General features: G+C 49.4%; 37 non-coding genes and 4 pseudogenes across 37 annotated transcripts; 4 read left to right on the top strand and 37 right to left on the bottom strand.

Annotated features, from left to right (window-relative positions):
* Nucleotides 1-438: 438 nt before the first annotated feature.
* On the bottom strand, nucleotides 439-601 carry LOC135004119 (U1 spliceosomal RNA). Its single transcript, XR_010204973.1, has one exon. It is a non-coding gene; the product is annotated as a U1 spliceosomal RNA (small nuclear RNA).
* Nucleotides 602-753: 152 nt separating this feature from the next.
* LOC135003839 (U1 spliceosomal RNA) lies at nucleotides 754-917 on the bottom strand. The gene has a single exon (XR_010204721.1). It is a non-coding gene; the product is annotated as a U1 spliceosomal RNA (small nuclear RNA).
* Nucleotides 918-1,588: 671 nt separating this feature from the next.
* On the bottom strand, nucleotides 1,589-1,751 carry LOC135004087 (U1 spliceosomal RNA). Its single transcript, XR_010204956.1, has one exon. It is a non-coding gene; the product is annotated as a U1 spliceosomal RNA (small nuclear RNA).
* Nucleotides 1,752-1,903: 152 nt separating this feature from the next.
* On the bottom strand, nucleotides 1,904-2,067 carry LOC135003900 (U1 spliceosomal RNA). The gene has a single exon (XR_010204778.1). It is a non-coding gene; the product is annotated as a U1 spliceosomal RNA (small nuclear RNA).
* Nucleotides 2,068-2,741: 674 nt separating this feature from the next.
* Nucleotides 2,742-2,904, bottom strand: LOC135003965 (U1 spliceosomal RNA). Its single transcript, XR_010204843.1, has one exon. It is a non-coding gene; the product is annotated as a U1 spliceosomal RNA (small nuclear RNA).
* Nucleotides 2,905-3,056: 152 nt separating this feature from the next.
* On the bottom strand, nucleotides 3,057-3,220 carry LOC135003922 (U1 spliceosomal RNA). The gene has a single exon (XR_010204800.1). It is a non-coding gene; the product is annotated as a U1 spliceosomal RNA (small nuclear RNA).
* Nucleotides 3,221-3,894: 674 nt separating this feature from the next.
* Nucleotides 3,895-4,057, bottom strand: LOC135004137 (U1 spliceosomal RNA). Its single transcript, XR_010204989.1, has one exon. It is a non-coding gene; the product is annotated as a U1 spliceosomal RNA (small nuclear RNA).
* A 152-nt stretch (nucleotides 4,058-4,209) lies between these two features.
* Nucleotides 4,210-4,373, bottom strand: LOC135003939 (U1 spliceosomal RNA). Its single transcript, XR_010204817.1, has one exon. It is a non-coding gene; the product is annotated as a U1 spliceosomal RNA (small nuclear RNA).
* A 674-nt stretch (nucleotides 4,374-5,047) lies between these two features.
* On the bottom strand, nucleotides 5,048-5,210 carry LOC135003985 (U1 spliceosomal RNA). The gene has a single exon (XR_010204864.1). It is a non-coding gene; the product is annotated as a U1 spliceosomal RNA (small nuclear RNA).
* A 152-nt stretch (nucleotides 5,211-5,362) lies between these two features.
* Nucleotides 5,363-5,526, bottom strand: LOC135003968 (U1 spliceosomal RNA). The gene has a single exon (XR_010204846.1). It is a non-coding gene; the product is annotated as a U1 spliceosomal RNA (small nuclear RNA).
* A 674-nt stretch (nucleotides 5,527-6,200) lies between these two features.
* LOC135004032 (U1 spliceosomal RNA) lies at nucleotides 6,201-6,363 on the bottom strand. The gene has a single exon (XR_010204903.1). It is a non-coding gene; the product is annotated as a U1 spliceosomal RNA (small nuclear RNA).
* Nucleotides 6,364-6,515: 152 nt separating this feature from the next.
* On the bottom strand, nucleotides 6,516-6,679 carry LOC135003954 (U1 spliceosomal RNA). The gene has a single exon (XR_010204833.1). It is a non-coding gene; the product is annotated as a U1 spliceosomal RNA (small nuclear RNA).
* Nucleotides 6,680-7,350: 671 nt separating this feature from the next.
* Nucleotides 7,351-7,513, bottom strand: LOC135004050 (U1 spliceosomal RNA). The gene has a single exon (XR_010204920.1). It is a non-coding gene; the product is annotated as a U1 spliceosomal RNA (small nuclear RNA).
* A 152-nt stretch (nucleotides 7,514-7,665) lies between these two features.
* LOC135004221 (U1 spliceosomal RNA) lies at nucleotides 7,666-7,829 on the bottom strand. The gene has a single exon (XR_010205058.1). It is a non-coding gene; the product is annotated as a U1 spliceosomal RNA (small nuclear RNA).
* A 671-nt stretch (nucleotides 7,830-8,500) lies between these two features.
* On the bottom strand, nucleotides 8,501-8,663 carry LOC135004049 (U1 spliceosomal RNA). The gene has a single exon (XR_010204919.1). It is a non-coding gene; the product is annotated as a U1 spliceosomal RNA (small nuclear RNA).
* Nucleotides 8,664-8,815: 152 nt separating this feature from the next.
* LOC135003966 (U1 spliceosomal RNA) lies at nucleotides 8,816-8,979 on the bottom strand. Its single transcript, XR_010204844.1, has one exon. It is a non-coding gene; the product is annotated as a U1 spliceosomal RNA (small nuclear RNA).
* A 694-nt stretch (nucleotides 8,980-9,673) lies between these two features.
* LOC135004098 (U1 spliceosomal RNA) lies at nucleotides 9,674-9,815 on the bottom strand (annotated as a pseudogene).
* A 152-nt stretch (nucleotides 9,816-9,967) lies between these two features.
* On the bottom strand, nucleotides 9,968-10,131 carry LOC135004129 (U1 spliceosomal RNA). Its single transcript, XR_010204983.1, has one exon. It is a non-coding gene; the product is annotated as a U1 spliceosomal RNA (small nuclear RNA).
* A 683-nt stretch (nucleotides 10,132-10,814) lies between these two features.
* Nucleotides 10,815-10,966, bottom strand: LOC135004042 (U1 spliceosomal RNA; annotated as a pseudogene).
* Nucleotides 10,967-11,118: 152 nt separating this feature from the next.
* On the bottom strand, nucleotides 11,119-11,281 carry LOC135004060 (U1 spliceosomal RNA). Its single transcript, XR_010204929.1, has one exon. It is a non-coding gene; the product is annotated as a U1 spliceosomal RNA (small nuclear RNA).
* A 655-nt stretch (nucleotides 11,282-11,936) lies between these two features.
* On the bottom strand, nucleotides 11,937-12,099 carry LOC135003997 (U1 spliceosomal RNA). The gene has a single exon (XR_010204874.1). It is a non-coding gene; the product is annotated as a U1 spliceosomal RNA (small nuclear RNA).
* A 152-nt stretch (nucleotides 12,100-12,251) lies between these two features.
* LOC135003875 (U1 spliceosomal RNA) lies at nucleotides 12,252-12,415 on the bottom strand. The gene has a single exon (XR_010204756.1). It is a non-coding gene; the product is annotated as a U1 spliceosomal RNA (small nuclear RNA).
* Nucleotides 12,416-13,086: 671 nt separating this feature from the next.
* On the bottom strand, nucleotides 13,087-13,249 carry LOC135004067 (U1 spliceosomal RNA). Its single transcript, XR_010204936.1, has one exon. It is a non-coding gene; the product is annotated as a U1 spliceosomal RNA (small nuclear RNA).
* A 153-nt stretch (nucleotides 13,250-13,402) lies between these two features.
* LOC135003957 (U1 spliceosomal RNA) lies at nucleotides 13,403-13,566 on the bottom strand. The gene has a single exon (XR_010204836.1). It is a non-coding gene; the product is annotated as a U1 spliceosomal RNA (small nuclear RNA).
* Nucleotides 13,567-14,238: 672 nt separating this feature from the next.
* On the bottom strand, nucleotides 14,239-14,401 carry LOC135004116 (U1 spliceosomal RNA). Its single transcript, XR_010204971.1, has one exon. It is a non-coding gene; the product is annotated as a U1 spliceosomal RNA (small nuclear RNA).
* A 152-nt stretch (nucleotides 14,402-14,553) lies between these two features.
* Nucleotides 14,554-14,717, bottom strand: LOC135003838 (U1 spliceosomal RNA). The gene has a single exon (XR_010204720.1). It is a non-coding gene; the product is annotated as a U1 spliceosomal RNA (small nuclear RNA).
* A 698-nt stretch (nucleotides 14,718-15,415) lies between these two features.
* LOC135004105 (U1 spliceosomal RNA) lies at nucleotides 15,416-15,551 on the bottom strand (annotated as a pseudogene).
* A 152-nt stretch (nucleotides 15,552-15,703) lies between these two features.
* LOC135003872 (U1 spliceosomal RNA) lies at nucleotides 15,704-15,867 on the bottom strand. Its single transcript, XR_010204753.1, has one exon. It is a non-coding gene; the product is annotated as a U1 spliceosomal RNA (small nuclear RNA).
* Nucleotides 15,868-16,482: 615 nt separating this feature from the next.
* On the bottom strand, nucleotides 16,483-16,645 carry LOC135004133 (U1 spliceosomal RNA). The gene has a single exon (XR_010204987.1). It is a non-coding gene; the product is annotated as a U1 spliceosomal RNA (small nuclear RNA).
* A 152-nt stretch (nucleotides 16,646-16,797) lies between these two features.
* Nucleotides 16,798-16,961, bottom strand: LOC135003837 (U1 spliceosomal RNA). The gene has a single exon (XR_010204719.1). It is a non-coding gene; the product is annotated as a U1 spliceosomal RNA (small nuclear RNA).
* A 688-nt stretch (nucleotides 16,962-17,649) lies between these two features.
* LOC135004136 (U1 spliceosomal RNA) lies at nucleotides 17,650-17,785 on the bottom strand (annotated as a pseudogene).
* A 152-nt stretch (nucleotides 17,786-17,937) lies between these two features.
* Nucleotides 17,938-18,101, bottom strand: LOC135003871 (U1 spliceosomal RNA). The gene has a single exon (XR_010204752.1). It is a non-coding gene; the product is annotated as a U1 spliceosomal RNA (small nuclear RNA).
* Nucleotides 18,102-18,716: 615 nt separating this feature from the next.
* LOC135004115 (U1 spliceosomal RNA) lies at nucleotides 18,717-18,879 on the bottom strand. Its single transcript, XR_010204970.1, has one exon. It is a non-coding gene; the product is annotated as a U1 spliceosomal RNA (small nuclear RNA).
* Nucleotides 18,880-19,031: 152 nt separating this feature from the next.
* Nucleotides 19,032-19,195, bottom strand: LOC135003836 (U1 spliceosomal RNA). The gene has a single exon (XR_010204718.1). It is a non-coding gene; the product is annotated as a U1 spliceosomal RNA (small nuclear RNA).
* Nucleotides 19,196-19,856: 661 nt separating this feature from the next.
* Nucleotides 19,857-20,019, bottom strand: LOC135004086 (U1 spliceosomal RNA). The gene has a single exon (XR_010204955.1). It is a non-coding gene; the product is annotated as a U1 spliceosomal RNA (small nuclear RNA).
* A 152-nt stretch (nucleotides 20,020-20,171) lies between these two features.
* On the bottom strand, nucleotides 20,172-20,335 carry LOC135003865 (U1 spliceosomal RNA). Its single transcript, XR_010204746.1, has one exon. It is a non-coding gene; the product is annotated as a U1 spliceosomal RNA (small nuclear RNA).
* A 671-nt stretch (nucleotides 20,336-21,006) lies between these two features.
* Nucleotides 21,007-21,169, bottom strand: LOC135004128 (U1 spliceosomal RNA). The gene has a single exon (XR_010204982.1). It is a non-coding gene; the product is annotated as a U1 spliceosomal RNA (small nuclear RNA).
* Nucleotides 21,170-21,313: 144 nt separating this feature from the next.
* Nucleotides 21,314-21,429, top strand: LOC135004178 (U5 spliceosomal RNA). Its single transcript, XR_010205016.1, has one exon. It is a non-coding gene; the product is annotated as a U5 spliceosomal RNA (small nuclear RNA).
* Nucleotides 21,430-21,699: 270 nt separating this feature from the next.
* On the top strand, nucleotides 21,700-21,815 carry LOC135004172 (U5 spliceosomal RNA). Its single transcript, XR_010205010.1, has one exon. It is a non-coding gene; the product is annotated as a U5 spliceosomal RNA (small nuclear RNA).
* Nucleotides 21,816-22,101: 286 nt separating this feature from the next.
* On the top strand, nucleotides 22,102-22,217 carry LOC135004188 (U5 spliceosomal RNA). Its single transcript, XR_010205026.1, has one exon. It is a non-coding gene; the product is annotated as a U5 spliceosomal RNA (small nuclear RNA).
* A 274-nt stretch (nucleotides 22,218-22,491) lies between these two features.
* Nucleotides 22,492-22,607, top strand: LOC135004200 (U5 spliceosomal RNA). The gene has a single exon (XR_010205038.1). It is a non-coding gene; the product is annotated as a U5 spliceosomal RNA (small nuclear RNA).
* The last annotated feature ends 522 nt before the right edge of the window (nucleotides 22,608-23,129 follow it).

Genomic DNA, 23,129 nt, shown 5'->3' with positions numbered 1-23,129 from the left:
TGGATTTGCATATGGTGATGTCATCCAAAGCAGTGGGTCAAAGTTGGCTTCAACCCTCGTCTGCATATGAAAAGAGAAAAGGGGCGTGCAGGGCTTGGCGGCCTTTTGCGGCGCTTGGATGACCCCTAGTTCGCATTAAACACCTCCACCCTCCTTCGGTGTGGGGCTCATGTTGGCTATGCCCCAGCCCCTGAAGCATTCAAGCTGATTTCTTGCAGTAGCTGGGCACTGTAACTGCTCCAGAGCTGCTCTGTACGGCAAGTAAAAGGGTGTGGGCCCTGCAGCACTACCTGTAGTTTGCATTGTGCATTGGAAGGCACAAAGTAAGCAGACGGGAGAAGTAAGGATAGTGCGCAAGGCCATAGAATGGAGCGGCTTAAGAAAAGAGAAGTGGAAACAGACAGCAAACTAGGCTGGAGAGAGACCTGAGACAAAGAGATCTGAATTATACGAGAGCCGACCAGGGGAAACACAAATTATGCAGTCAAGTTTCCCACATTTGGGGAAATCGCAGGGGCAGCACATCCAGAGTGCAATGGGTGAGCCTTGCCCTGGGAGAAGCACCTTCATGATTATAGTATCTCACCTGGCAGGTAAGTAGAAGTTGGGCTAGAGCTGGGGAGAGTCGCTGCACGGGCACCCCCCTGTCAAGTGAAGGAGATCCAACTGAGGCAGCACAAGGGAACTCTCGAAAGAAGAACAAGGCTAGAGGAAGATCTGAAACAAAGAAATCTGACTTTTACCAGAGCTGACCAGAGGAAAGCACAAACACAGTCCCCCACTACCACAAATAATGCAGTTGAGTTTCCCACATTTGGGGAAATCACAGGGGTCAGCATACCCAGAATGCAATGAATGAACCTCACCCTGGGAGAACAATCTTCAAGACCATGGTCTCTCCTATGCAAAATAAGTATGATTTGGGATAGGGCTGGGGAGGGCCGCTGCTCAGGCACATCTCTTTCAAGTAAAGGAGATTCAACTGAGGCAGCACAAGGGAACTCTCATCTGGGGACAACAACTGCAGGGAGAACACATATTTTCAGATGAACATGGGAGGGCAGAAGGCTGCCTAATACTGAAGCACCCCCAAACAACAAACCAAATGCAACAACTAGTGCAAGCATTCCTGGGGGAAGGCCTGCAGCAGATGGATTTGCATATGGTGATGCCATCCAAGCAGTGGGTCAAAGTTGGCTTCAACCCTCGTCTGCATATGAAAAGAGAAAAGGGGCGTGCAGGGCATGGCGGCCTTTTGCGGCGCTTGGATGACCCCTAGTTCGCATTACACACCTCCACCCTCCTTCGGTGTGGGGCTCATGTTGGCTATGCCCCAGCCCCTGAAGCATTCAAGCTGATTTCTTGCAGCAGCTGGGCACTGTAACTGCTCCAGAGCTGCTCTGTAAGGCAAGTAAAAGGGTGTGGGCCCTGCAGCACTACCTGTAGTTTGCATTGTGCGTTGGAAGGCACGAAGTAAGCAGACGGGAGAAGTCAGGATAGTGCGCAAGGGCATAGAAGGGAGCGGCTCAAGAAAAGAGAAGTGGAAACAGACAGCAAACTAGGCTGGAGAGAGACCTGAGACAAAGAGATCTGAATTATACGAGAGATGACCAAGGGAAACACAAATTATGCAGTCAAGTTTCCCACATTTGGGGAAATCGCAGGGGCAGCACAACCAGAGTGCAATGGGTGAGCCTTGCCCTGGGAGAAGCACCTTCATGATCATAGTATCTCACCTGGCAGGTAAGTAGGAGTTGGGCTAGAGCTGGGGAGGGTCGCTGCTCGGGCACCCCCCTCTCAAGTGAAAGAGATCCAACTGAGGCAGCACAAGGGAACTCTCGAAAGAAGAACAAGGCTAGAGGAAGATCTGATATAAAGAAATCTGATTTTTACCAGAGCTGACCAGAGGAAAGCACAAACACAGTCCCCCACTACCACAAATAATGCAGTCGAGTTTCCCACATTTGGGGAAATCACAGGGGTCAGCATACCCAGAATGCAATGAATGAACCTCACCCTGGGAGAACAATCTTCACGACCATGGTATCGCCTATGCAAAATAAGTATGATTTGGGATAGGGCTGGGGAGGGCCGCTGCTCAGGCACATCTCTGTCAAGTAAAGGAGATTCAACTGAGGCAGCACAAGGGAACTTTCATCTGGGGACAACAACTGCAGGGAGAACACATATTTTCAGATGAACATGGGAGGGCAGAAGGCTGCCTAATACTGAAGCACCCCCAAACAACAAACCAAATGCAACAACTAGTGCAAGCATTCCTGGGGGAAGGCCTGCAGCAGATGGATTTGCATATGGTGATGTCATCCAAACAGTGGGTCAAAGTTGGCTTCAACCCTCGTCTGCATATGAAAAGAGACAAGGGGCGTGCAGGGCATGGCGGCCTTTTGCGGCGCTTGGATGACCCCTAGTTCGCATTACACACCTCCACCCTCCTTCGGTGTGGGGCTCATGTTGGCTATGCCCCAGCCCCTGAAGCATTCAAGCTGATTTCTTGCAGCAGCTGGGCACTGTAACAGCTCCAGAGCTGCTCTGTAAGGCAAGTAAAAGGGTGTGGGCCCTGCAGTACTACCTGTAGTTTGCATTGTGCATTGGAAGGCACAAAGTAAGCAGACGGGAGGAGAAGTCAGGATAGTGCACAAGGGTATAGAAGGGAGCGGCTGAAGAAAAGAGAAGTGGAAACAGACAGCAAACTAGGCTGTAGAGAGATCTGAGACAAAGAGATCTGAATTATACGAGAACCGACCAGGGGAAACACAAATTATGCAGTCAAGTTTCCCACATTTGGGGAAATCGCAGGGGCAGCACACCCAGAGTGCAATGGGTAAACCTTGCCCTGGGAGAAGCACCTTCATGATCATAGTATCTCACCTGGCAGGTAAGTAGGAGTTGGGCTAGAACTGGGGAGGGTCGCTGCTCGGGCACCCCCCTGTTAAGAGAAGGAGATCCAACTGAGGCAGCACAAGGGAACTCTCAAAAGAAGAACAAGGCTAGAGGAAGATCTGAAACAAAGAAATCTGACTTTTACCAGAGCTGACCAGAAGAAAACACAAACACAGTCCCCCACTACCACAAATAAAGCAGTCGAGTTTCCCACATTTGGGGAAATCACAGGGGTCAGCATACCCAGAATGCAATGAATGAACCTCACCCTGGGAGAATAATCTTCATGACCATGGTATCTCCTATGCAAAATAAGTATGATTTGGGATAGAGCTGGGGAGGGCCGCTGCTCAAGCACATCTCTGTCAAGTTAAGGAGATTCAACTGAGGCAGCACAAGGGAACTCTCATCTGGGGACAACAACTGCAGGGAGAACACATATTTTCAGATGAACATGGGAGGGCAGAAGGCTGCCTAATACTGAAGCACCCCCAAACAACAAACCAAATGCAAAAACTAGTGCAAGCATTCCTGGGGGAAGGCCTGCCGCAGATGGATTTGCATATGGTGATGTCATCCAAGCAGTGGGTCAAAGTTGGCTTCAACCCTCGTCTGCATATGAAAACAGAAAAGGGGCGTGCAGGGCATGGTGGCCTTTTGCGGCGCTTGACTGACCCCTAGTTTGCATTAAACACCTCCACCCTCCTTCGGTGTGGGGCTCATGTTGGCTATGCCCCAGCCCCTGAAGCATTCAAGCTGATTTCTTGCAGCAGCTGGGCACTGTAACAGCTCCAGAGCTGCTCTGTAAGGCAAGTAAAAGGGTGTGGGCCCTGCAGCACTACCTGTAGTTTGCATTGTGCATTGGAAGGCATAAAGTAAGCAGACGGGAGGAGAAGTCAGGATAGTGCACAAGGGTATAGAAGGGAGCGGCTGAAGAAAAGAGAAGTGGAAACAGACAGCAAACTAGGCTGGAGAGAGACCTGAGACAAAGAGATCTGAATTATACGAGAGCCGACCAGGGGAAACACAAATTATGCAGTCAAGTTTCCCACATTTGGGGAAATCGCAGTAGCAGCACACCCAGAGTACAATGGGTGAGCCTTGCCCTGGGAGAAGCACCTTCATGATCATAGTATCTCACCTGGCAGGTAAGAAGGAGTTGGTCTAGAGCTGGGGAGGGTCGCTGCTCGGGTACCCCCCTGTAAAGTGAAGGAGATCCAACTGAGGCAGCACAAGGGAACTCTCGAAAGAAGAACAAGGCTAAAGGAAAATCTGAGACAAAGAAATCTGACTTTTACCAGAGCTGACCAGAAGAAATCACAAACACAGCCTCCCACTACCACAAATAATGCAGTCAAGTTTCCCACATTTGGGGAAATCACAGGGGTCAGCATACCCAAAATGCAATGAATGAACCTCACCCTGGGAGAAAAATCTTCATGACCATGGTATCTCCTATGCAAAATAAGTATGATTTGGAATAGGGCTGGGGAGGGCCGCTGCTCATGCACATCTCTATCAAGTAAAGGAGATTCAACTGAGGCAGCACAAGGGAACTCTCATCTGGGGACAACAACTGCAGGGAGAACATATATTTTCAGATGAACATGGGAGGGCAGAAGGCTGCCTAATACTGAAGCACCCCCAAACAACAAACCAAATGCAACAACTAGTGCAAGCATTCCTGGGGGAAGGCCTGCCGCAGATGGATTTGCATATGGTGATGTCATCCAAGCAGTGGGTCAAAGTTGGCTTCAACCCTCGTCTGCATATGAAAAGAGAAAAGGGGCGTGCAGGGCATGGTGGCCTTTTGCGGCGCTTGGCTGACCCCTAGTTTGCATTAAACACCTCCACCCTCCGTCGGTGTGGGGCTCATGTTGGCTATGCCCCAGCCCCTGAAGCATTCAAGCTGATTTCTTGCAGCAGCTGGGCACTGTAACAGCTCCAGAGCTGCTCTGTAAGGCAAGTAAAAGGGTGTGGGCCCTGCAGCACTACCTGTAGTTCGCATTGTGCGTTGGAAGGCACAAAGTAAGCAGACAGGAGGAGAAGTCAGGATAGTGCGCAAGGGCATAGAAGGGAGCGGCTCAAGAAAAGAGAAGTGGAAACAGACAGCAAACTAGGCTGGAGAGAGACCTGAGACAAAGAGATCTGAATTATACGAGAGCCGACCAGGGGAAACACAAATTATGCAGTCAAGTTTCCCACATTTGGGGAAATCGCAGGGGCAGCACACCCAGAGTGCAATGGGTGAGCCTTGCCCTGGGAGAAGCACCTTCATGATCATAGTATCTCACCTGGCAGGTAAGTAGGAGTTGGGCTAGAGCTGGGGAGGGTCTCTGCTCGGGCACCCCCCTGTCAAGTGAAGGAGATCCAACTGAGGCAGCACAAGGGAACTCTCGAAAGAAGAACAAGGCTAGAGGAAGATCTGAAACAAAGAAATCTGACTTTTACCAGAGCTGACCAGAGGAAAACACAAACACAGTCCCCCACTACCACAAATAAAGCAGTCAAGTTTCCCACATTAAGGGAAATCACAGGGGTCAGCATACAAAGAATGCAATGAATGAACCTCACCCTGGGAGAATAATCTTCATGACCATGGTATCTCCTATGCAAAATAAGTATGATTTGGGATAGAGCTGGGGAGGGCCGCTGCTCAGGCACATCTCTGTCAAGTTAAGGAGATTCAACTGAGGCATCACAAGGGAACTCTCATCTGGGGACAACAACTGCAGGGAGAACACATATTTTCAGATAAACATGGGAGGGCAGAAGGCTGCCTAATACTGAAACACCCCCAAACAACAAACCAAATGCAACAACTAGTGCAAGCATTCCTGGGGGAAGGCCTGCCGCAGATGGATTTGCATATGGTGATGTCATCCAAGCAGTGGGTCAAAGTTGGCTTCAACCCTCGTCTGCATATGAAAACAGAAAAGGGGCGTGCAGGGCATGGTGGCCTTTTGCGGCGCTTGTCTGACCCCTAGTTTGCATTAAACACCTCCACCCTCCTTCGGTGTGGGGCTCATGTTGGCTATGCCCCAGCCCCTGAAGCATTCAAGCTGATTTCTTGCAGCAGCTGGGCACTGTAACAGCTCCAGAGCTGCTCTGTAAGGCAAGTAAAAGGGTGTGGGCCCTGCAGCACTACCTGTAGTTTGCATTGTGCATTGGAAGGCACAAAGTAAGCAGACGGGAGGAGAAGTCAGGATAGTGCACAAGGGTATAGAAGGGAGCGGCTGAAGAAAAGAGAAGTGGAAACAGACAGCAAACTAGGCTGGAGAGAGACCTGAGACAAAGAGATCTGAATTATACGAGAGCCGACCAGGGGAAACACAAATTATGCAGTCAAGTTTCCCACATTTGGGGAAATCGCAGGAGCAGCACACCCAGAGTACAATGGGTGAGCCTTGCCCTGGGAGAAGCACCTTCATGATCATAGTATCTCACCTGGCAGGTAAGTAGGAGTTGGGCTAGAGCTGGGGAGGGTCGCTGCTCGTGTACCCCCCTGTAAAGTGAAGGAGATCAAACTGAGGCAGCACAAGGGAACTCTCGAAAGAAGAATAAGGCTAAAGGAAAATCTGAGACAAAGAAATCTGACTTTTACCAGAGCTGACCAGAGGAAAGCACAAACACAGTCTCCCACTAACACAAATAATGCAGTCAAGTTTCCCACATTTGGGGAAATCACAGCGGTCAGCATACCCAAAATGCAATGAATGAACCTCACCCTGGGAGAAAAATCTTCATGACCATGGTATCTCCTATGCAAAATAAGTATGATTTGGAATAGGGCTGGGGAGGGCCGCTGCTCATGCACATCTCTGTCAAGTAAAGGAGATTCAACTGAGGCAGCACAAGGGAACTCTCATCTTGGGACAACAACTGCAGGGAGAACATATATTTTCAGATGAACATGGGAGGGCAGAAGGCTGCCTAATACTGAAGCACCCCCAAACAACAAACCAAATGCAACAACTAGTGCAAGCATTCCTGGGGGAAGGCCTGCCACAGATGGATTTGCATATGGTGATGTCATCCAAGCAGTGGGTCAAAGTTGGCTTCAACCCTCGTCTGCATATGAAAATAAAAAAGGGGTGTGCAGGGCATGGCGGCCTTTTGCGGTGCTTGGATGACCCCTAGTTCGCATTAAACACCTCCACCCTCCTTCGGTGTGGGGCTCATGTTGGCTATGCCCCAGCCCCTGAAGCATTCAAGCTGATTTCTTGCAGCAGCTGGGCACTGTAACAGCTCCAGAGCTGCTCTGTAAGGCAAGTAAAAGGGTGTGGGCCCTGCAGCACTACCTGTAGTTTGCATTGTGCGTTGGAAGGCACGAAGTAAGCAGACGGGAGAAGTCAGGATAGTGCGCAAGGGCATAGAAGGGAGCGGCTCAAGAAAAGAGAAGTGGAAACAGACAGCAAACTAGGCTGGAGAGAGACCTGAGACAAAGAGATCTGAATTATACGAGAGATGACCAAGGGAAACACAAATTATGCAGTCAAGTTTCCCACATTTGGGGAAATCGTAGGAGCAGCACACCCAGAGTGCAATGGGTGAGCCTTGCCCTGGGAGAAGCACCTTCCTGATCATAGTATCTCACCTGGCAGGTAAGTAGGAGTTGGGCTAGAGCTGGGGAGGGTCGCTGTTCGGGCACCCCCCTGCCAAGTGAAGGAGATCCAACTGAGGCAGCACAAGGAAACTCTCGAAAAAAGAACAAGGCTAGAGGAAGATCTGAGACAAAGAAATCTGACTTTTACCAGAGCTGACCAGAGGAAAGCACAAACACAGTCCCCCACTACCACAAATAATGCAGTCGAGTTTCCCACATTTGGGGAAATCACAGGGGTCAGCATACCCAGAATGCAATGAATGAACCTCACCCTGGGAGAACAATCTTCATGATAATGGTATCTCCTATGCAAAATAAGTATGATTTGTGATAGGGCTGGGGAGGGCCGCTGCTCAGGCACATCTCTGTCAAGTAAAGGAGATTCAACTGAGGCAGCACAAGGGAACTCTCATCTGGGGACAACAACTGCAGGGAGAACACATATTTTCAGATGAACATGGGAGGGCAGAAGGCTGCCTAATACTGAAGCACCCCCAAACAACAAACCAAATGCAACAACTAGTGCAAGCATTCCTGGGAGAAGGCATGCAGCAGATGGATTTGCATATGGTGATGCCATCCAAGCAGTGGGTCAAAGTTGGCTTCAACCCTCGTCTGCATATGAAAAGAGAAAAGGGGCGTGCAGGGCATGGCGGCCTTTTGCGGCGCTTGGATGACCCCTAGTTCACATTACACACCTCCACCCTCCTTCGGTGTGGGGCTCATGTTGGCTATGCCCCAGCCCCTGAAGCATTCAAGCTGATTTCTTGCAGCAGCTGGGCACTGTAACTGCTCCAGAGCTGCTCTGTAAGGCAAGTAAAAGGGTGTGGGCCCTGCAGCACTACCTGTAGTTTGCATTGTGCGTTGGAAGGCACGAAGTAAGCAGACGGGAGAAGTCAGGATAGTGCGCAAGGGCATAGAAGGGAGCGGCTCAAGAAAAGAGAAGTGGAAACAGACAGCAAACTAGGCTGGAGAGAGACCTGAGACAAAGAGATCTGAATTATACGAGAGATGACCAAGGGAAACACAAATTATGCAGTCAAGTTTCCCACATTTGGGGAAATCGTAGGAGCAGCACACCCAGAGTGCAATGGGTGAGCCTTGCCCTGGGAGAAGCACCTTCCTGATCATAGTATCTCACCTGGCAGGTAAGTAGGAGTTGGGCTTGAGCTGGGGAGGGTCGCTGCTCGGGCACCCCCCTGTCAAGTGAAGGAGATTCAACTGAGGCAGCACAAGGAAACTCTCAAAAAAAGAACAAGGCTAGAGGAAGATCTGAGACAAAGAAATCTGACTTTTACCAGAGCTGACCAGAGGAAAGCACAAACACAGTCCCCCACTACCACAAATAATGCAGTCGAGTTTCCCACATTTGGGGAAATCACAGGGGTCAGCATACCCAGAATGCAATGAATGAACCTCACCCTGGGAGAACAATCTTCATGACCATGGTATCTCCTATGCAAAATAAGTATGATTTGGGATAGGGCTGGGGAGGGCCGCTGCTCAGGCACATCTCTGTCAAGTAAAGGAGATTCAACTGAGGCAGCACAAGGGAACTCTCATCTGGGGACAACAACTGCAGGGAGAACACATATTTTCAGATAAACATGGGAGAGCAGAAGGCTGCCTAATACTGAAGCACCCCAAACAACAAACCAAATGCAACAACTAGTACAAGCATTCCTGGGGGAAGGTCTGCAGAAGACGGATTTGCATACGGTGATGTCATCCAAGCAGTGGGCCAAAGTTGGCTGGAACCCTCATCTGCATATGAAAAGAGAAAAGGGGTATGCAGGGCATGGCGGCCTTTTGCGGCGCTTGGATGACCCTTAGTTCGCATTAAACACCTCCACCCTCCGTCGGTGTGGGGCTCATGTTGGCTATGCCCCAGCCCCTGAAGCATTCAAGCTGATTTCTTGCAGCAGCTGGGCACTGTAACAGCTCCAGAGCTGCTCTGAAAGGCAAGTAAAAGGGTGTGGGCCCTGCAGCACTACCTGTAGTTTGCATTGTGCGTTGGAAGGCACAAAGTAAGCAGACAGGAGGAGAAGTCAGGAGAGTCCACAAGGGTATAGAAGGGAGGGGCTCAAGAAAAAAGAAGTGGAAACAGACAGCAAACTAGGCTGGAGAGAGACCTGAGACAAAGAGATCTGAATTATATGAGAGCCGACCAGGGGAAACACAAATTATGCAGTCAAGTTTCCCACATTTGGGGAAATCGCAGGGGCAGCACACCCAGAGTGCAATGGGTGAGCCTTGCCCTGGGAGAAGCACCTACATGATCATAGTATCTCACCTGGCAGGTAAGTAGGAGTTGGGCTAGAGCTGGGGAGGGTCGCTGCTCGGGCACCCCCCTGTCAAGTGAAGGAGATCCAACTGAGGCAGCACAAGGGAACTCTCGAAAGAAGAACAAGGCTAGAGGAAGATCTGAGACAAAGAAATCTGACTTTTACCAGAGCTGACCAGAGGAAAGCACAAACACAGTCCCCCACTACCACAAATAATGCAGTTGAGTTTCCCACATTTGGGGAAATCACAGGGGTCAGCATACCCAGAATGCAATGAATGAACCTAACCCTGGGAGAACAATCTTCATGACCATGGTATCTCCTATGCAAAATAAGTATGATTTGGGATAGGGCTGGGGAGGGCCGCTGCTCAGGCACATCTCTGTCAAGTAAAGGAGATTCAACTGAGGCAGCACAAGGGAACTCTCATCTGGGGACAACAACTGCAGGGAGAACACATATTTTCAGATGAACATGGGAGGGCAGAAGGCTGCCTAATACTGAAGCACCCCCAAACAACAAACCAAATGCAACAACTAGTAAAAGCATTCCTGGGAGAAGGTCTGCAGAAGACGGATTTGCATACGGTGATGTCATCCAAGCAGTGGGCCAAAGTTGGCTGGAACCCTCATCTGCATATGAAAAGAGAAAAGGGTTATGCAGGGCATGGCGGCCTTTTGCGGTGCTTGGATGACCCCTAGTTCGCATTAAACACCTCCATTCTCCTTCGGTGTGGGGCTCATGTTGGCTATGCCCCAGCCCCTGAAGTATTCAAGCTGATTTCTTGCAGCAGCTGGGCACTGTAACAGCTCCAGAGCTGCTCTGTAAGGCAAGTAAAAGGGTGTGGGCCCTGCAGCACTACCTGTAGTTCGCATTATGCGTTGGAAGGCACAAAGTAAGCAGACAGGAGAAGTCAGGAGAGTGCACAAGGGCATAGAAGGCAGGGGCTCAAGAAAAGAGAAGTGGAAACAGACAGCAAACTAGGCTGGAGAGAGACCTGAGACAAAGAGATCTGAATTATACGAGTAGCCAACTAGAGGAAACACAAATTATGCAGTCAAGTGTCCCACATTTGGGGAAATCGTAGGAGCAGCACACCCAGAGTGCAATGGGTGAGCCTTGCCCTGGGAGAAGCACCTTCCTGATCATAGTATCTCACCTGGCAGGTAAGTAGGAGTTGGGCTAGAGCTGGGGAGGGTCGCTGCTCGGGCACCCCCCTGTCAAGTGAAGGAGATCCAACTGAGGCAGCACAAGGAAACTCTCGAAAAAAGAACAAGGCTAGAGGAAGATCTGAGACAAAGAAATCTGTATTTTACCAGAGCTGACCAGAGGAAAGCACAAACACAGTCCCCCACTACCACAAATAATGCAGTCGAGTTTCCCAATTTGGGGAAATCACAGGGGTCAGCATACCCAGAATGCAATGAATGAACCTCACCCTGGGAGAACAATCTTCATGACCATGGTATCTCCTATGCAAAATAAGTATGATTTGGGATAGGGCTGGGGAGGGCCGCTGTCAAGTAAAGGAGATTCAACTGAGGCAGCACAAGGGAACTCTCATCTGGGGACAACAACTGCAGGGAGAACACATATTTTCAGATGAACATGGGAGGGCAGAAGGCTGCCTAATACTGAAGCACCCCCAAACAACAAACCAAATGTAACAACTAGTGCAAGCATTCCTGGGAGAAGGTCTGCAGAAGAAGGATTTGCATACGGTGATGTCATCCAAGCAGTGGGCCAAAGTTGGCTGGAACCCTCATCTGCATATGAAAAGAGAAAAGGGTTATGCAGGGCATGGCGGCCTTTTGCGGTGCTTGGATGACCCCTAGTTCGCATTAAATACCTCCACCCTCCTTCGGTGTGGGGCTCATGTTGGCTATGCCCCAGCCCCTGAAGCATTCAAGCTGATTTCTTGGAGCAGCTGGGCACTGTAACAGCTCCAGAGCTGCTCTGTACGGCAAGTAAAAGGGTGTGGGCCCTGCAGCACTACCTGTAGTTCGCATTGTGCGTTGGAAGGCACAAAGTAAGCAGACGGGAGAAGTCAGGATAGTGCGCAAGGGCATAGAAGGGAGCGGCTCAAGAAAACAGAAGTGGAAACTGACAGCAAACTAGGCTGGAGAGAGACCTGAGACAAAGAGATCTGAATTATACGAGCGCCGACCAGGGGAAACACAAATTATGCAGTCAAGTTTCCCACATTTGGGGAAATTGCAGGAGCAGCACACCCAGAGTGCAATGGGTGAGCCTTGCCCTGGGAGAAGCACCTTCATGATCATAGTATCTCACCTGGCAGGTATGTAGGAGTTGGGCTAGAGCTGGGGAGGGTCGCTGCTCGGGTACCACCCTGTCAAGTGAAGGAGATCAAACTGAGGCAGCACAATGGAACTCTCGAAAGAAGAACAAGGCTAGAGTAAGATCTGAGACAAAGAAATCTGACTTTTACCAGAGCTGACCAGAGGAAAACACAAAAACAGTCCCCCACTACCACAAATAATGCAGTTGAGTTTCCCACATTTGGGGAAATCACAGGGGTCAGCATACCCAGAATGCAATGAATGAACCTCACCCTGGGAGAACAATCTTTATGACCATGGTATCTCCTATGCAAAATAAGTATGATTTGGGATAGGGCTGGGGAGGGCCGCTGCTCAGGCACATCTCTGTCAAGTAAAGGAGATTCAACTGAGGCAGCACAAGGGAACTCTCATCTGGGGACAACAACTGCAGGGAGAACACATATTTTCAGATGAACATGGGAGGGCAGAAGGCTGCCTAATACTGAAGCACGCCCAAACAACAAACCAAATGCAACAACTAGTACAAGCATTCCTGGGGGAAGGTCTGCAGAAGACGGATTTGCATACGGTGATGTCATCCAAGCAGTGGGCCAAAGTTGGCTGGAACCCTCATCTGCATATGAAAAGAGAAAAGGGGTATGCAGGGCATGGCGGCCTTTTGCGGCGCTTGGATGACCCTTAGTTCGCATTAAACACCCCCACCCTCCTTCGGTGTGGGGCTCATGTTGGCCATGCCCCAGCCCCTGAAGCATTCAAGCTGATTTCTTGCAGCAGCTTGGCACTGTAACAGCTCCAGAGCTGCTCTGTACGGCAAGTAAAAGGGTGTGGGCCCTGCAGCACTACCTGTAGTTTGCATTGTGCATTGGAAGGCACAAAGTAAGCAGACGGGAGAAGTAAGGATAGTGCGCAAGGCCATAGAATGGAGCGGCTTAAGAAAAGAGAAGTGGAAACAGACAGCAAACTAGGCTGGAGAGAGACCTGAGACAAAGAGATCTGAATTATACGAGAGCCGACCAGGGGAAACACAAATTATGCAGTCAAGTTTCCCACATTTGGGGAAATCGCAGGAGCAGCACACCCAGAGTGCAATGGGTGAGCCTTGCCCTGGGAGAAGCACCTACGTGATCATAGTATCTCACCTGGCAGGTAAGTAGGAGTTGGGCTAGAGCTGGGGAGGGTCGCTGCTCGGGTACCCCCCCTGTCAAGTGAAGGAGATCCAACTGAGGCAGCACAAGGGAATTCTCGAAAGAAGAACAAGGCTAGAGGAAGATCTGAGACAAAGAAATCTGACTTTTACCAGAGCTGACCAGAGGAAAACACAAACACAGTCCCCCACTACCACAATTAATGCTGTCGAGTTTCCCACATTTGGGGAAATCACAGGGGTCAGCATACCCAGAATGCAATGAATGAACCTCACACTGGGAGAATAATCTTCATGACCATGGTCTCTCCTATGCAAAATAAGTATGATTTGGGATAGGGCTGGGGAGGGCCGCTGCTCAGGCACATCTCTGTCAAGTAAAGGAGATTCAACTGAGGCAGCATAAGGGAACTCTCATCTGGGGACAACAACTGCAGGGAGAACACATATTTTCAGATGAACATGGGAGGGCAGAAGGCTGCCTAATACTGAAGCACCCCCAAACAACAAACCAAATGCAACAACTAGTGCAAGCATTCCTGGGGGAAGGCCTGCAGCAGATGGATTTGCATATGGTGATGTCATCCAAAGCAGTGGGTCAAAGTTGGCTTCAACCCTCGTCTACATATGAAAAGAGAAAAGGGGCGTGCAGGGCATGGCGGCCTTTTGCGGCACTTGGATGACCCCTAGTTCGCATTAAACACCTCCACCCTCCTTCGGTGTGGTGCTCATGTTGGCTATGCCCCAGCCCCTGAAGCATTCAAGCTGATTTCTTGCAGTAGCTGGGCACTGTAACTGCTCCAGAGCTGCTCTGTACGGCAAGTAAAAGGGTGTGGGCCCTGCAGCACTACCTGTAGTTTGCATTGTGCATTGGAAGGCACAAAGTAAGCAGACGGGAGAAGTAAGGATAGTGCGCAAGGCCATAGAATGGAGCGGCTTAAGAAAAGAGAAGTGGAAACAGACAGCAAACTAGGCTGGAGAGAGACCTGAGACAAAGAGATCTGAATTATACGAGAGCCGACCAGGGGAAACACAAATTATGCAGTCAAGTTTCCCACATTTGGGGAAATCGCAGGGGCAGCACATCCAGAGTGCAATGGGTGAGCCTTGCCCTGGGAGAAGCACCTTCATGATTATAGTATCTCACCTGGCAGGTAAGTAGAAGTTGGGCTAGAGCTGGGGAGAGTCGCTGCACGGTCACCCCCCTGTCAAGTGAAGGAGATCCAACTAAGGCAGCACAAGGGAACTCTCGAAAGAAGAACAAGGCTAGAGGAAGATCTGAAACAAAGAAATCTGACTTTTACCAGAGCTGACCAGAGGAAAGCACAAACACAGTCCCCCACTACCACAAATAATGCAGTTGAGTTTCCCACATTTGGGGAAATCACAGGGGTCAGCATACCCAGAATGCAATGAATGAACCTCACCCTGGGAGAACAATCTTCAAGACCATGGTCTCTCCTATGCAAAATAAGTATGATTTGGGATAGGGCTGGGGAGGGCCGCTGCTCAGGCACATCTCTGTCAAGTAAAGGAGATTCAGCTGAGGCAGCACAAGGGAACTCTCATCTGGGGACAACAACTGCAGGGAGAACACATATTTTCAGATGAACATGGGAGGGCAGAAGGCTGCCTAATACTGAAGCACCCCCAAACAACAAACCAAATGCAACAACTAGTGCAAGCATTCCTGGGGGAAGGCCTGCAGCAGATGGATTTGCATATGGTGATGCCATCCAAGCAGTGGGTCAAAGTTGGCTTCAACCCTCGTCTGCATATGAAAAGAGAAAAGGGGCGTGCAGGGCATGGCGGCCTTTTGCGGCGCTTGGATGACCCCTAGTTCGCATTACACACCTCCACCCTCCTTCGGTGTGGGGCTCATGTTGGCTATGCCCCAGCCCCTGAAGCATTCAAGCTGATTTCTTGCAGCAGCTCGGCACTGTAACTGCTCCAGAGCTGCTCTGTAAGGCAAGTAAAAGGGTGTGGGCCCTGCAGCACTACCTGTAGTTTGCATTGTGCGTTGGAAGGCACGAAGTAAGCAGACGGGAGAAGTCAGGATAGTGCGCAAGGGCATAGAAGGGAGCGGCTCAAGAAAAGAGAAGTGGAAACAGACAGCAAACTAGGCTGGAGAGAGACCTGAGACAAAGAGTTCTGAATTATACGAGAGATGACCAAGGGAAACACAAATTATGCAGTCAAGTTTCCCACATTTGGGGAAATCGCAGGGGCAGCACAACCAGAGTGCAATGGGTGAGCCTTGCCCTAGGAGAAGCACCTTCATGATCATAGTATCTCACCTGGCAGGTAAGTAGGAGTTGGGCTAGAGCTGGGGAGGGTCGCTGCTCGGGCACCCCCCTCTCAAGTGAAAGAGATCCAACTGAGGCAGCACAAGGGAACTCTCGAAAGAAGAACAAGGCTAGAGGAAGATCTGATATAAAGAAATCTGATTTTTACCAGAGCTGACCAGAGGAAAGCACAAACACAGTCCCCCACTACCACAAATAATGCAGTCGAGTTTCCCACATTTGGGGAAATCACAGGGGTCAGCATACCCAAAATGCAATGAATGAACCTCACCCTCGGAGAACAATCTTCATGTCCATGGTATCTCCTATGCAAAATAAGTATGATTTGGGATAGGGCTGGGGAGGGCCGCTGCTCAGGCACATCTCTGTCAAGTAAAGGAGATTCAACTGAGGCAGCACAAGGGAACTCCCATCTGGGGACAACAACTGCAGGGAGAACACATATTTTCAGATGAACATGGGAGGGCAGAAGGCTGCCTAATACTGAAGCACCCCCAAACAACAAACCAAATGCAACAACTAGTACAAGCATTCCTGGGGGAAGTTCTGCAGAAGACGGATTTGCATACGGTGATGTCATCCAAGCAGTGGGCCAAAGTTGGCTGGAACCCTCATCTGCATATGAAAAAAGAAAAGGGGTATGCAGGGCATGGCGGCCTTTTGCGGCGCTTGGATGACCCTTAGTTCGCATTAAACACCCCCACCCTCCTTCGGTGTGGGGCTCATGTTTGCTATGCCCCAGCCCCTGAAGCATTCAAGCTGATTTCTTGCAGCAGCTGGGCACTGTAACAGCTCCAGAGCTGCTCTGTACGGCAAGTAAAAGGGTGTGGGCCCTGCAGCACTACCTGTAGTTTGCATTGTGCATTGGAAGGCACTTAAGAAAAGAGAAGTGGAAACAGACAGCAAACTAGGCTGGAGAGAGACCTGAGACAAAGAGATCTGAATTATACGAGAGCCGACCAGGGGAAACACAAATTATGCAGTCAAGTTTCCCACATTTGGGGAAATCGCAGGGGCAGCACATCCAGAGTGCAATGGGTGAGCCTTGCCCTGGGAGAAGCACCTTCATGATTATAGTATCTCACCTGGCAGGTATGTAGAAGTTGGGCTAGAGCTGGGGAGAGTCGCTGCACGGGCACCCCCCTGTCAAGTGAAGGAGATCCAACTAAGGCAGCACAAGGGAACTCTCGAAAGAAGAACAAGGCTAGAGGAAGATCTGAAACAAAGAAATCTGACTTTTACCAGAGCTGACCAGAGGAAAGCACAAACACAGTCCCCCACTACCACAAATAATGCAGTTGAGTTTCCCACATTTGGGGAAATCACAGGGGTCAGCATACCCAGAATGCAATGAATGAACCTCACCCTGGGAGAACAATCTTCAAGACCATGGTCTCTCCTATGCAAAATAAGTATGATTTGGGATAGGGCTTGGGAGGGCCGCTGCTCAGGCACATCTCTTTCAAGTAAAGGAGATTCAACTGAGGCAGCACAAGGGAACTCTCATCTGGGGACAACAACTGCAGGGAGAACACATATTTTCAGATGAACATGGGAGGGCCTAATACTGAAGCACCCCCAAACAACAAACCAAATGCAACAACTAGTGCAAGCATTCCTGGGGGAAGGCCTGCAGCAGATGGATTTGCATATGGTGATGCCATCCAAGCAGTGGGTCAAAGTTGGCTTCAACCCTCATCTGCATATGAAAAGAGAAAAGGGGCGTGCAGGGCATGGCGGCCTTTTGCGGCGCTTGGATGACCCCTAGTTCGCATTACACACCTCCACCCTCCTTCGGTGTGGGGCTCATGTTGGCTATGCCCCAGCCCCTGAAGCATTCAAGCTGATTTCTTGCAGCAGCTGGGCACTGTAACTGCTCCAGAGCTGCTCTGTAAGGCAAGTAAAAGGGTGTGGGCCCTGCAGCACTACCTGTAGTTTGCATTGTGCGTTGGAAGGCACGAAGTAAGCAGACGGGAGAAGTCAGGATAGTGCGCAAGGGCATAGAAGGGAGCGGCTCAAGAAAAGAGAAGTGGAAACAGACAGCAAACTAGGCTGGAGAGAGACCTGAGACAAAGAGTTCTGAATTATACGAGAGATGACCAAGGGAAACACAAATTATGCAGTCAAGTTTCCCACATTTGGGGAAATCGCAGGGGCAGCACAACCAGAGTGCAATGGGTGAGCCTTGCACTGGGAGAAGCACCTTCATGATCATAGTATCTCACCTGGCAGGTAAGTAGGAGTTGGGCTAGAGCTGGGGAGGGTCGCTGCTCGGGCACCCCCCTCTCAAGTGAAAGAGATCCAACTGAGGCAGCACAAGGGAACTCTCGAAAGAAGAACAAGGCTAGAGGAAGATCTGATATAAAGAAATCTGATTTTTACCAGAGCTGACCAGAGGAAAGCACAAACACAGTCCCCCACTACCACAAATAATGCAGTCGAGTTTCCCACATTTGGGGAAATCACAGGGGTCAGCATACCCAAAATGCAATGAATGAACCTCACCCTCGGAGAACAATCTTCATGTCCATGGTATCTCCTATGCAAAATAAGTATGATTTGGGATAGGGCTGGGGAGGGCCGCTGCTCAGGCACATCTCTGTCAAGTAAAGGAGATTCAACTGAGGCAGCACAAGGGAACTCCCATCTGGGGACAACAACTGCAGGGAGAACACATATTTTCAGATGAACATGGGAGGGCAGAAGGCTGCCTAATACTGAAGCACCCCCAAACAACAAACCAAATGCAACAACTAGTACAAGCATTCCTGGGGGAAGTTCTGCAGAAGACGGATTTGCATACGGTGATGTCATCCAAGCAGTGGGCCAAAGTTGGCTGGAACCCTTATCTGCATATGAAAAAAGAAAAGGGGTATGCAGGGCATGGCGGCCTTTTGCGGCGCTTGGATGACCCTTAGTTCGCATTAAACACCCCCACCCTCCTTCGGTGTGGGGCTCATGTTTGCTATGCCCCAGCCCCTGAAGCATTCAAGCTGATTTCTTGCAGCAGCTGGGCACTGTAACAGCTCCAGAGCTGCTCTGTACGGCAAGTAAAAGGGTGTGGGCCCTGCAGCACTACCTGTAGTTTGCATTGTGCATTGGAAGGCACTTAAGAAAAGAGAAGTGGAAACAGACAGCAAACTAGGCTGGAGAGAAACCTGAGACAAAGAGATCTGAATTATACGAGAGCCGACCAGGGGAAACACAAATTATGCAGTCAAGTTTCCCACATTTGGGGAAATCGCAGGGGCAGCACATCCAGAGTGCAATGGGTGAGCCTTGCCCTGGGAGAAGCACCTTCATGATTATAGTATCTCACCTGGCAGGTAAGTAGAAGTTGGGCTAGAGCTGGGGAGAGTCGCTGCACGGGCACCCCCCTGTCAAGTGAAGGAGATCCAACTGAGGCAGCACAAGGGAACTCTCGAAAGAAGAACAAGGCTAGAGGAAGATCTGAAACAAAGAAATCTGACTTTTACCAGAGCTGACCAGAGGAAAGCACAAACACAGTCCCCCACTACCACAAATAATGCAGTTGAGTTTCCCACATTTGGGGAAATCACAGGGGTCAGCATACCCAGAATGCAATGAATGAACCTCACCCTGGGAGAACAATCTTCAAGACCATGGTCTCTCCTATGCAAAATAAGTATGATTTGGGATAGGGCTTGGGAGGGCCGCTGCTCAGGCACATCTCTTTCAAGTAAAGGAGATTCAACTGAGGCAGCACAAGGGAACTCTCATCTGGGGACAACAACTGCAGGGAGAACACATATTTTCAGATGAACATGGGAGGGCCTAATACTGAAGCACCCCCAAACAACAAACCAAATGCAACAACTAGTGCAAGCATTCCTGGGGGAAGGCCTGCAGCAGATGGATTTGCATATGGTGATGCCATCCAAGCAGTGGGTCAAAGTTGGCTTCAACCCTCGTCTGCATATGAAAAGAGAAAAGGGGCGTGCAGGGCATGGCGGCCTTTTGCGGCGCTTGGATGACCCCTAGTTCGCATTACACACCTCCACCCTCCTTCGGTGTGGGGCTCATGTTGGCTATGCCCCAGCCCCTGAAGCATTCAAGCTGATTTCTTGCAGCAGCTGGGCACTGTAACTGCTCCAGAGCTGCTCTGTAAGGCAAGTAAAAGGGTGTGGGCCCTGCAGCACTACCTGTAGTTTGCATTGTGCATTGGAAGGCACGAAGTAAGCAGACGGGAGAAGTCAGGATAGTGCGCAAGGGCATAGAAGGGAGCGGCTCAAGAAAAGAGAAGTGGAAACAGACAGCAAACTAGGCTGGAGAGAGACCTGAGACAAAGAGATCTGAATTATACGAGAGATGACCAAGGGAAACACAAATTATGCAGTCAAGTTTCCCACATTTGGGGAAATCGCAGGGGCAGCACAACCAGAGTGCAATGGGTGAGCCTTGCCCTGGGAGAAGCACCTTCATGATCATAGTATCTCACCTGGCAGGTAAGTAGGAGTTGGGCTAGAGCTGGGGAGGGTCGCTGCTCGGGCACCCCCCTCTCAAGTGAAAGAGATCCAACTGAGGCAGCACAAGGGAACTCTCGAAAGAAGAACAAGGCTAGAGGAAGATCTGATATAAAGAAATCTGATTTTTACCAGAGCTGACCAGAGGAAAGCACAAACACAGTCCCCCACTACCACAAATAATGCAGTCGAGTTTCCCACATTTGGGGAAATCACAGGGGTCAGCATACCCAGAATGCAATGAATGAACCTCACCCTGGGAGAACAATCTTCATGACCATGGTATCGCCTATGCAAAATAAGTATGATTTGGGATAGGGCTGGGGAGGGCCGCTGCTCAGGCACATCTCTGTCAAGTAAAGGAGATTCAACTGAGGCAGCACAAGGGAACTCTCATCTGGGGACAACAACTGCAGGGAGATCACATATTTTCAGATGAACATGGGAGGGCAGAAGGCTGCCTAATACTGAAGCACCCCCAAACAACAAACCAAATGCAACAACTAGTGCAAGCATTCCTGGGGGAAGGCCTGCAGCAGATGGATTTGCATATGGTGATGTCATCCAAACAGTGGGTCAAAGTTGGCTTCAACCCTCGTCTGCATATGAAAAGAGACAAGGGGCGTGCAGGGCATGGCGGCCTTTTGCGGCGCTTGGATGACCCCTAGTTCGCATTACACACCTCCACCCTCCTTCGGTGTGGGGCTCATGTTGGCTATGCCCCAGCCCCTGAAGCATTCAAGCTGATTTCTTGCAGCAGCTGGGCACTGTAACTGCTCCAGAGACGCTCTGTAAGGCAAGTAAAAGGGTGTGGGCCCTGCAGCACTACCTGTAGTTTGCATTGTGCGTTGGAAGGCACGAAGTAAGCAGACGGGAGAAGTCAGGATAGTGCGCAAGGGCATAGAAGGGAGCGGCTCAAGAAAAGAGAAGTGGAAACAGACAGCAAACTAGGCTGGAGAGAGACCTGAGACAAAGAGATCTGAATTATACGAGAGCCGACCAGGGGAAACACAAATTATGCAGTCAAGTTTCCCACATTTGGGGAAAACGCAGAAGCAGCACACCCAGAGTGCAATGGGTGAGCCTTGCCCTGGGAGAAGCACCTTCATGATCATAGTATCTCACCTGGCAGGTAAGTAGGAGTTGGGCTAGAGCTGGGGAGGGTCGCTGCTCGAGCATCCCCCTGTCAAGTAAAGGAGATTCAACTGAGGCAGCACAAGGGAACTCTCATCTGGGGACAACAACTGCAGGGAGAACACATATTTTCAGATAAAAATCTTGGTCATGCTCTGGTTTCTCTTCAGAACGAACAAATCTTTCGCCTTTTACTAAAGATTTCCGTGGAGAGGAGCAAAACCGAGTTTTATCTCAATTTTTGCATGCCCCATCTTTTTGGGGTTTCTTTTATCGGTTTAAAGATAGAATGAGTGTGCTTTAATGTAAGCTCATTTGCATAGAAATGACAGTAAATGTTTGTTTCTTTTCAAACAGAACTTTCTTGACCATGCTACTTGCTTGAAAGATCTGGGAGCACATGGAATACAGTACAAACCATGCTTATAGCAAGGAGAAGACAGGTGAGAAATCTGCTTTCTTTCAAATTGGGCGCTCACTTTGATCTGAATGAGGACTGCTGGCACGGCACTCAGGCGACAGGTGGAATCTTGGTCATGCTCTGGTTTCTCTTCAGAACGAACAAATCTTTCGCCTTTTACTAAAGATTTCCGTGGAGAGGAGCAAAACTGAGTTTTATCTCAATTTTTGCATGCCCCATATTATTGGGGTTTCTTTTATCGGATTAAAGACAGAACGAGTGTGCTTTCTTGTTAGCTTTAATGTAAGTTTATTTGCATAACAATGACAATAAATGCCTGTTTCTTTTCAAGCAGAACTTTCTTGACCATACTAATTGCTTGAAAGATCTGGGAGCACATGGAAAAGAGTACAAACCATGCTTATAGCAAGGGGAAGCCTGGTGAGAAATCTGCTTTCTTTCTTTCAAATTGGGTGCTCACTTTGAGCTGAATGAGGACTGCTGGCATGGCACTCAGGCGACAGGTGGAATCTTGGTCATGCTCTGGTTTCTCTTCAGAACGAACAAATCTTTCGCCTTTTACTAAAGATTTCCGTGGAGAGGAGCAAAACTGAGTTTTATCTCAATTTTTGCATGCCCCGTCTTATTGGGGTTTCTTTTATCAGTTTAAAGATAGAACGAGTGTGCTTTAATGTAAGCTCATTTGCATAGAAATGACAGTAAATGTTTGTTTCTTTTCAAACAGAACTTTCTTGACTATACTAATTGCTTGAAAGATCTGGGAGCACATGGAAAAGAGTACAAACCATGTTTATAGCAAGGGGAAGCCTGGTGAGAAATCTGCTTTCTTTCTTTCAAAGTTGGTGCTCACTTTGAGCTGAATGAGGACTGCTGGCATGGCACTCAGGCGACAGGTAGAATCTTGGTCATGCTGTGGTTTCTCTTCAGAACGAACAAATCTTTCGCCTTTTACTAAAGATTTCCGTGGAGAGGAGCAAAACTGAGTTTTATCTAAATTTTTGCATGCCCCATCTTATTGGGGTTTTATTTTATCGGTTTAAAGATAGAACGAGTGTGCTTTAATGTAAGCTCATTTGCATAGAAATGACAGTAAATGTTTGTTTCTTTTCAAACAGAACTTTCTTGACCACACTAATTGTTTGAAAGATCTGGGAGCACATGGAAAAGAGTACAAACCATGTTTATAGCAAGGGGAAGCTGTCACAACTGAGGGCCTGAGCTGACGGGAGGCAGCCTCAGTTGTAGGGGCTGAGATGTACCGGAACCTGGGAGGTTGTATCAGACCCCTGGACATGTAAGTAACATAAATAATAAATGCCCGAAGGCGTGACCACGACAACTTGGATAAAAGTCAATGATGTTTATTATGACAACTCCGCAACACAGCAGCAGTAAAAGAAAACGTAAAAGTCAGCAAAGAATAAATACAGTTCCTGGGTACTACAGGATGGCAGGAGCCACAGGGCACTGGTAGTGTGAGATAGTTCTTATGATCTTCTAGATGGAAAGTCCTTACCAGGCCCGACTGTAGCAATGGAGATAACC

Source organism: Pseudophryne corroboree, unplaced genomic scaffold (genome assembly GCF_028390025.1).
Source record: "Pseudophryne corroboree isolate aPseCor3 unplaced genomic scaffold, aPseCor3.hap2 scaffold_191, whole genome shotgun sequence".
Classification (NCBI taxonomy): domain Eukaryota; kingdom Metazoa; phylum Chordata; class Amphibia; order Anura; family Myobatrachidae; genus Pseudophryne; species Pseudophryne corroboree.
The sequence above is the reverse complement of the archived record's forward strand: the minus strand, read 5'-3'. Positions and strand labels throughout refer to the sequence as shown.